The following is a 7,516-nucleotide window of genomic DNA, read 5'->3' as shown; positions in this document are numbered from 1 at the left end:
CAGCAGTCCTCTGAAGTCAAGAGGCCTGCTCCCCTTATCCAGTGAAGAAACTGGTTACAGCACCCTGCCCCGAGGCAGATGGAGAGCACGGCGTTCACTTACCTAAGGTGAGAGCGTTGACCTTTGGGGTTCTACAGGAGAAGAGAAAGGGAAGAAGAGAGAGACATTCAATAACCCAGTTCATTAATCCCATATTTTCTATCTGCAGACATCTTACCCTTCGAGTCAGACATACAGTGCACAGAGGTCCAGCCCAAAGAGCCAGCCGTGTGTTACACATCACCTTTGAAGATACGGCATACGCCCAGTCAAGACCGGCGCCTCTACGGGAATCAGGTGAGCGTTACAGAACGCAAAGCCTACCGCAAAACTCCCGTCCAGGCGCTATGGAAACCTCGGATACCGACCAGCTAGCCCAGTTACTTGGGGAACTAAGGGCAGAAGTGCATGCAGCCCGTCAGGAAACGAACGCTCTAAGAAGGGAACTGATTATTTCCAAGGAGCGAACAGATGGTCTCGCTAGACAATTGCTACAGTCACAAGCCGGACAGACCCCGTTACCCGCATCTGGGGGAAATCTTCCTTCTACATCCTCTATGAATCCAGTGCAGATCAACCTACCTGGGAATGTACCTCTGGCTTCGCCCGAACGATTTTCTGGTGACCCAAAGAGGTTTGCAGTATTTATCAATCAGTGCCGGTTGCATTTCTTATGCCGGCCAGCAGCCTTTCCAACTGATCAAGCTAAAGTAGCTTTCGTGCTTTCGTACCTTAGTGGCAATGCGGCAGACTGGTCGATCCCTCTAGTAAATCAAGATGATCCGGTCCTCCATGATTTTCAAGCTTTTCAGCTCAGTATGGAAAAACTGTTCGCAAGACATTCACAGGGGCAGGCCTTGGACAATGAGCTTCTTTCGTTGCGACAAGGTAATCAAGACCTTTTGGCTTATATTGCGTCTTTCAACAGACTGATAGTGGAAACTCAATGGCCTGAGGACAAAAGGATTACGCTGTTTTATAGAGGTCTACGTGGAGAGCTCAAAGATGTGTTAGCACAAGTAGTGAATCCCCCACAAGATTGTTCGGACTATATAGACTTAGTCGTTCAAATAGATCACAGACTGCAGAACAGGAAGGCCGATCGTTCCAAGTTTGATGCTCGAGTATTTTCCAAACCGCCAACTCCTTCCAAAGGAGTAGACTCCGGGGAACCCATGCAAATAGGGGGCCTGAAAGGTCCTCTAACACAAAAGGAGCGGGAAAGGAGAAAACAGTTGCAATTATGCCTCTATTGCGGAAACTCAGGGCACTTTCTTCGAGACTGTCCGGTGAAACCTGCCAAGAAGGCAGTAGGAGCTGCAGTTACCAAAGTTACAAACTCTGAGCAGGGAAACGACCTCGCCCGACAAGAATAGAGGTCCTCTTGCCGAGCGTGAAAACCAGTTCCGTGACCTCGCATTTCGTGATACCTATGGTCCTCATTAGCCCTGATAATCCGGATCGATTACATGCAATTGAAGCTTACGTCGACAGCGGTGCCATCGGCAATTATGTGGATCATGAAATGGTTTTGAGGATGAATCTAACTCTTTGTCCCAAGGCTGTAAAGGACGTCATTACTACGGTGGATGGAACGGAGATAGCCTCCGGACCAGTAACGCATACCACTCAAGAAGTGACGCTAGTAAGTCAAGATGGACACCATGAGAAGATCGTGTTCGATGTGATCAAGGCTCCTCAGTTTCAGATTATTCTAGGAATACCTTGGTTAGAGAAACACAATCCTCTGATCGATTGGCGAGCAAGAACGGTCCAGTTCCAGAATGTGTCTCTACTTGTCACCCTCCACCTGGTGTTGCACTGGCAGCAATTTCTTCAGAGACTCCCCAGTTACCTCCCGAATACCTAGAATACCAAGATGTCTTCCGGAAGGATCAGGCTAACTCTCTACCTCCTCATAGGTCTTATGACTGCCAGATAGACCTGATACCTGGATCTACTCCTCCTTGTAGTAGAATCTATGCCCTCACCGAGCCTGAGAACCTTCACCTTCGACAATACCTGGATCAATACCTGGCAAATGGGTTTATTCGTCCTTCCAAGTCCCCTGCTTCTTCAGCTTTGTTCTTCGTTCCAAAAAAGGAAGGAGACCTTAGAACTTGTATAGATTATCGCTCCCTGACCGTCAAGAATAGATATCCGTTACCTTTGATCCCTGAACTCCTGGACCAAGTCAGAAAAGCATGCATATATACAAAGCTGGATCTTAGAGGAGCCTACCACTTGGTACGAGTAAAAGAGGGCGATGAATGGAAGACGGCCTTCCGCACCAAATATGGGCTATTTGAATATCAGGTCATGCCCTTCGGACTTTGCAATGCCCCGGCCGCCTTTCAATATTTTATGAACGATGTCCTCAGAGAACTCATAGATGTGTGTGTTGTTGTTTACATTGACGACATCCTCGTTTATTCTTCATCGGAATCTGAACATCGGAAACACGTGAAAATGGTCCTCGAAAGATTGCGTCAACACAAACTTTTCGCTAAGTTGGAAAAATGTGTTTTCAACGTGACTGAAGTTGAATTCTTGGGATTCATATTATCACCTCGCGGAGTGCGTATGGATTCAAAGAAGGTCGATGCAGTTCTCAAATGGCCATCACCATCCTCCGTAAAAGGTGTGCAAAGCATGTTAGGCTTCGCTAACTTTTATCGCAGGTTTATCCCCGAATTTTCTCGGATAGTCCAGCCCATCACTGCCTTGTTAAAGAAAAACAAACGTTTTGAATGGTCTACCGAGGCGGAACAAGCTTTCCAGGATTTGAAGACTAGATTTATCTCTGCACCAATCTTAAAACACCCTCGCCCCGAACTCCCCTACATCGTGGAAACTGATGCTTCAAGCCTTGCCATGGGGGCAGTTCTATCACAAAAGGACCCGGTAACCAATCAGTTGCATCCCGTGGCATTTTGGTCCCGCAAATTCTCACCTCCTGAAATCAACTACACCATTACTGACAAGGAACTTCTGGCTATCAAGTCTGCCTTTAAGGCTTGGCGGCATTATCTGCTGGGGGCCCGACACACCGTTACTGTGATCACGGATCACCGAAACCTGCAATATTTGAAAACCGCAAAAGCCCAATCCTCTAGACAACTCCGTTGGGCATTATTCTTTGCCGAGTTTGACTTCATAATTACCTATCGACCTGGTACAAAAAACGGTAAAGCTGATGCCCTTTCTTGGATGGGAGTGGAAGAACATTTGATCAACCCTAAACCTGTACCAATCATTCCCGAACAAAGAATTCTGGGTGTAATCGCCACACAATCCATAGAGGAAGTTAAGGATAAAGCCAGGCAACTTGTAACTCCAGCAGACATACAGAATTGGCATCTGCAGGGAAAGGACTTTGCAGTAAAGGACAACTTATTGTATTTCCAAGAACGATTATACCTGCCCAGCACAGATTTACAGAAAAAAGTAATCTCTTGTTATCACGATTCTTTAATGGAAGGACATCCCGGTATGGCCAAGACCTCAGAAAAGATCAAGCGCTACTTCTGGTGGCCGTCTTGGAAAAAAGATATCAGAGACTTTATAATGTCCTGTGGAGTATGCGCCCAAAACAAGAGTCAAAAGGAAAGACCAGCAGGCCTCTTACGCCCTATTGACATCCCACCTCGCCCTTGGCATACGCTTTCTATGGACTTCATCACCGATCTACCTCCATGCTCCGGATACAATACGATTCTAGTAATCGTGGACTTATTCTCCAAGATGGCGCATTTCATTCCGCTCAAAGGCTTGCCAACAGCAGCAACTCTGGCCCGAGAATTTCTCGAAAACATCGTCCGACTGCATGGTTTTCCTTCGGTTCTAATTTCAGATCGAGGTAGTCAATTTATTTCTCATTTTTGGCGAAGTTGCTGTCGGTCGGCTCAAATTGATGTGAGACTATCGACCAGTCACCACCCTCAGACCGACGGACAAACCGAGAGGACCAATCAAACTCTGGAACAGTATTTACGCTGCATGCTGCAACAAACTGAAAAAACTTGGAAAGACATCCTTTGGATAGCCGAATATGCCTATACCTACTCTGTCCATTCGGGAACTGGGAAAACCCCGTTTTTTCTTTTATACGGCAGTCACCCTCTAACCTCGGAGTTGGATCCCCTCCAAGATCTTGAAACACCAGCAGTAGACTACCTGCATTCTACAATCACCCAAGCCTTTAAGGAAGCTGTTTCTCACCTTCAAAGGGCAAAAGAACAATACAAGAAAGGAGCAGATCAACATCGGAAGGAAGCCCCTCAATATCAAGTAGGGGATCAAGTCTGGTTATCCACCAAATATCTACCTCTAAAAGGGCCACGCACATTCAACCCAAGATACCTTGGTCCCTATTCCATCACTACCATAGTAAACCCAGTAGCGGTCAAGTTGGACTTGCCCCCGCACATGAAGATACATCCGGTCTTCCACGTCTCTCTATTAAAACCCGTGCAACCTCAAACCCGACTAACTAAATCTCCAAAACCCATCCTAGTTGATGGAGAATTCGAGTTTGAAGTCAAAAGCATTCTGGACTCCAAGATCTCCAAATCTAAACTATTTTACCTAATTGACTGGAAAGGCTACGGCCCCCAAGAGAGATCCTGGGAACCTGCTGAATATGTCCACGCTCCTCGCCTAATCAAAAGATTTCACCGAACATTTCCTGACAAGCCAAAACCCCCGGAGAAGCCCGGTTTGGGAGGGGCCTTGAGGGGGGGTACTGTCATGATCTCTGCTTCCAAAAGGTCAGGGTTTTCCCAACTCCCTTGGAAGCAGATCCATAACCCAGGTTCCGAGGGCCAACCAGTCCCAATTGGGACCTTTTGGACCCAGTCCTGGCGCCAATGGCACCAGGCTCATAAATATGCCCAGTCCCAGCGCTGGAAGCGCCGGGCTCATAATGCTTGGGTGGACTTACCTGCAGCAGACCATGCTGCTTACTTGCCTGCCAGTTGAGCATCTGATCCTCTTCTGTTTGGAACTACTTTTCCTGTTGGGTGGGGCAGGAGCCACTCCGTAGGTTCAGAACACTGGAACTCTTCTGGAAAGCAGGAACTCTTTTCTTACCTAGGCGTGGCTGTGGAAGGAGACACCTAAGCACTACAGGAGGCTATTTAAACCACACCCGATGGATGAATCTTGCTTTGCGTTATTCTGCATCCTCTGCAGCAGAACGCTCATCGTGTCTTCTGCATCTGATCCTGGGCCTAAGGAAAAAGGCTTACCATCCTGAATCCAGTCTTCAGCAACACCTATAAAGACAAGAAAGAACAGGTTAGCATTACGGTCTTCAGTGGCAGCGCTTCACTTACCTGGTCCATCGGCTGTCATCAACGCCTCGCGCTGCATTCCGGCATCTGAAAGACAAAGGCTTACCTACTCTTCGTGCGCTCCGGAGGTCTTCGCAGTGCATTCCGGCATCTGAAAGACAAAAGCTCACCAACTCTTCGCACGCTCCGGAGGCCTTCGGCGCTGCATCCCGCATCTGAAAGACAAAACAAGGTGCGTTTAAAGACATTGGGGAACTTTAATACTCACGTGCCATTACTCCTTTCCACATCTAACCCAGTGGGTATTCCGGCACCCTGCAGCCGCTCCGAACTTGTACCTGCAAAATAAAAAGACAGTTAGAGCGCATCGTGAAGCAGGCAACAAGCGCTTACTTACGTGCTTCCAGGCGCTTCTATTCATCACACGGGCTCCATCTTCAACTCACTTCAGCCCGTCATCCGCCATCGCCGGAACCCTGCAAAACAAGAGACATCATTACTAAAGACTTTTAAAGACATTAGAATTACTCGAAACTTACCGTTCGTGCAGTAAACGACGGACAGCAGTCCTCTGAAGTCAAGAGGCCTGCTCCCCTTATCCAGTGAAGAAACTGGTTACAGCACCCTGCCCCGAGGCAGATGGAGAGCACGGCGTTCACTTACCTAAGGTGAGAGCGTTGACCTTTGGGGTTCTACAGGAGAAGAGAAAGGGAAGAAGAGAGAGACATTCAATAACCCAGTTCATTAATCCCATATTTTCTATCTGCAGACATCTTACCCTTCGAGTCAGACATACAGTGCACAGAGGTCCCGCCCAAAGAGCCAGCCGTGTGTAACACATCACCTTTGAAGATACGGCATACGCCCAGTCAAGACCGGCACCTCTACGGGAATCAGGTGAGCGTTACAGTGGTGGGGTTCCGAATTGGCGTCATCATATGGGTGCTCAGAGGGTAGGCACTGTCCCGTGCGGAGGTGATAATGGCTATCATTAGCGGGGTTTTCACATTACTCAGTGTCTGACATGCATGCATGTGCAGAGGCATTTATACTCACCAATCAGCCATGTGTCGCCATGCCGCCCAGCTTCCAGGTCCCGGTTTAGGGGTGACATTCTGAATATGAAACTATCATGGCTTGACCCTGGATAGTTGGCATATACTGAAGTGATGATTCCCTTGGCATCACATACTACCTGCACGTTGATTGAATGCCAGTGCTTGCGGTTTTGATAGATGTGCTCAGTGGCCCTGGGAGGACGTAGAGCCACATGGGTGCAATCAATGGCACCTAGCACTTTGGGGAAGTGTGCCACCCCGTAAAAGACCTGGACCACGGCCTGCCTTTCTGCAGGTGTTCTGGGCATGTATATGTGCCTGCAGACTGAGGGGCGTGCAGTCATGATGGCCAACACCTGGTGTAGGCAGCGTGACTGCGTGGCCTGTGACACCCCCCCACTATGCCACTTGTCCGCTGAAATTAACCAGTAGCCAAGAAGTGCAGTACATTGAGCACCTTTTCCAAGGGGCTCAGTGCTTGCGAGCACAGGGTGAGTGATGTGAGGTCATCCTCCCACTCACTCACCTGGTCTAGGATTATGTGTGGTGGAAACCTGTACCTCCCATACACCTGGTCGTCAGGCATCCCAAAAAGGCTGGTCCTGGGTAAAAAATGCGGGGCCTGGCTATCCTCCTCCTCCTGCGGTGTCCCACGACCACTGCTGCTAGGAACGGTATATTCATCGTAGCGTCTGAGTTTGTTTGTTGTTTGCACTCACTTTTATGCTGCGCAGGGGTTCTTACGCCTGCTTCCTGCTGGCGTATGTGTTTCCGGATTAGCATGTCTTTTTTGGCACATGCCTTTCCCCTGTTCGATTCCATGATTACTTGTTGTTAGTGCGCGTGTGGGTGTTGCAAACATTTACCTCCTGTACTTCCCCCGTAACGCCCACATTTTCACACGTTGTTCCCCATTCTGCGTGTTGCGCCCGTGTTCCGCCCACTTTTCTTGTGTGCGCTGCACTATGTGCGCTTTCCCTGTGCACGTAGCGCACGCCGATAAGTGACGTGTGCGCCCACGTGCGCCACCCACGAATTTAGCGCACATCCGAGGATTTACACGCGCACTGAATTCCATGAATTGATGTGCGTGGCTTTGGCACGCGTGCGCTGTGATTTTCACAC

The sequence above is a fragment of the Ambystoma mexicanum genome, chromosome 7q (assembly GCF_040938575.1).
Source record: "Ambystoma mexicanum isolate Mex_15411 chromosome 7q, UKY_AmexF1_1, whole genome shotgun sequence".
NCBI lineage: Eukaryota > Metazoa > Chordata > Amphibia > Caudata > Ambystomatidae > Ambystoma > Ambystoma mexicanum.
Note: the sequence above shows the minus strand (reverse complement) of the source record.